This window comes from Aplysia californica, unplaced genomic scaffold, assembly GCF_000002075.1.
Source record: "Aplysia californica isolate F4 #8 unplaced genomic scaffold, AplCal3.0 scaffold00182, whole genome shotgun sequence".
Lineage (NCBI taxonomy): Eukaryota > Metazoa > Mollusca > Gastropoda > Aplysiida > Aplysiidae > Aplysia > Aplysia californica.
The window spans coordinates 415,076-417,230 of NW_004797452.1; positions in this window are offsets into that span (position 1 = coordinate 415,076).

A 2,155-nucleotide genomic window follows, 5' to 3' on the forward strand; every position below is an offset into this window, starting at 1 on the left:
TGAAAAAAAAAACCCAGACCATAGGTGGTTGGCAGACACTTTGGTAGTTTGTTCTTTATTTTGTATCAATTTTCTGTGGTTCACATCTCTCTTCCTTCTTTTCTTTGTATGTTACTCTCTAGACATTTGTCTTCTACACTTGTATTTATGACCTTTTGGGTTGCAAGTGAGATAATTAAACTCATCATGAAAGCAAGACATCAAATCAAGGCTGAGGCTCAGTGTGTTAGTAAACAGACTGGCCACTGCCTGTGCTCAGAAATCTTTATAGATATAGAAAATTAGTATGGTACACGATGAGTTACATGGCACAAAGATTCACTGCTTTCATAATTCATAACAAACTGTAATAAACACCATCATTGATTGCTGCAGTGCAAACATCTTGTTATGAGCAATGACAAACAAAAGCTCTTGATAAGCACGCCCTTGTGGTCACCCATTGAAAAGCTCACTGATATTTTACTTTGCTGATGAGCCTGGGTTCTTTTACTTACTCACTCATCCTTTGAGACAGTCAGAGACTTATTATCTGGTGTGTGTATTTTGAACTACGGTACCAAGGTTTTATAGCATTTTACCTGACAAAATGCGCTTAGGCTTTACTTGAACCTGAGCTGAAATGTCTTTTGTAATCATATTTAAATACTTATTGAACAAACTGCTTACTTATAAAAATTTTCATACAGTTCTGGATACATATATCTTTGCTTATTTTTTTTTTAAACACCTCTTATTATATCTATCATGCAGATCACAAGAAATGGTATCTTTAGTTAGTGTAAGGGTGAGGCTCTTCCCCTTTCATGCTTGTGATGTGAGTCCAATTCTGTGGTGAACAAGATCTTTATCAAGCATCTGTCTTCACACTAGTAGTAGTAGTAGATCTATCCCATTCAGCCTGTTACAGCCTTGATAGGTAAGATCTAAACAGCTCATATTCTAAATTATCTAGACCTAGAGGACTTTTCAACATTTAATTTACAGTCATGAGATCACAATGATTAACATCAGCATATTAGAGTACTTTTGCCCCTTACTTAAAAAAATAAAAACCACAGGAAAATTATCATCTGTCAAGATGTTAATTCTGAGGTGTTTTACATGCTTGCGTTGTCTGTGTACATCACCAACCCTACCTATACTAAAACTATTGCGATAGCTTTGATCTCATATCTCGTATGAGATGTCTACCTATCAACTTTTCTTTCAGTTTCACATACTGGCTAATTACCTTTTTAAGTGCATAATAATATCACTTCTGGGGTGTGTCTATTTTTGGCTTGTGTAAATTATTAAATATTTGAAAATTAAAACTTCACTACTCGATGTTCCTGAACTTTTCAGACATAATCTTACTCAATTTGTTGCTACATTAGGACTTGGTAACAGAACAAGTCCTAGCAACAAAAATAAAGTTCTGTTTGGTATATGTTCATGTATCTATATTAAAGGCTGTATGGTAGAAACATTCAAGAGTGAGTGGTTTGATTGTACGACTGGGAGTACAGGAAGGAAAAGTAAAGTAGGCTACATGTTTGTGATGAGTGCAAAGATGTATGTACAAAGAGGAAATGAATAACTTTCACATTAATCACTGATTGCACAAAGTTGAAAGCTCTTCGTCCTCTGTAATTATGATGCTAAGAGGTGTTTTCATAATGATTGTTTGTTATAAGAAGAGCGTGTTCTTGTTTGACCCGCTTAATGTATATAAGAAATCTCTCTTTCATGAGAGATGAATGAAAAGATTTCATTTTCATGGAGAGATCTGGATGTTTTTGTTTGTCTGGCAAAATATTGTATGATCTCTAAATATGTTAATAATGTTTTATAAATGCACACCTGTTACTTCTCTGATAATCATGTGATAATGGATATGTCTTATATATGTGTGTATCATAATCAACGGACATCAGCATTCTCTCAATAATTTATGTTCACTGGCATCCCTCATGAACCATTGGTTTAAAAAGGAACAATATCGAACATTAGTAATATGCAACTGCTCTTCACATACATGTGCATTAGTAGGCAGGGTAGTATTGTCACTATATTCATTGTCTTATCACATCTCTCGTGGATTTTCTCAAAAACAGATGCGCTTATCATGTAGCTTAGATATGTGACAATAAAACATCATTTTATCATTTTA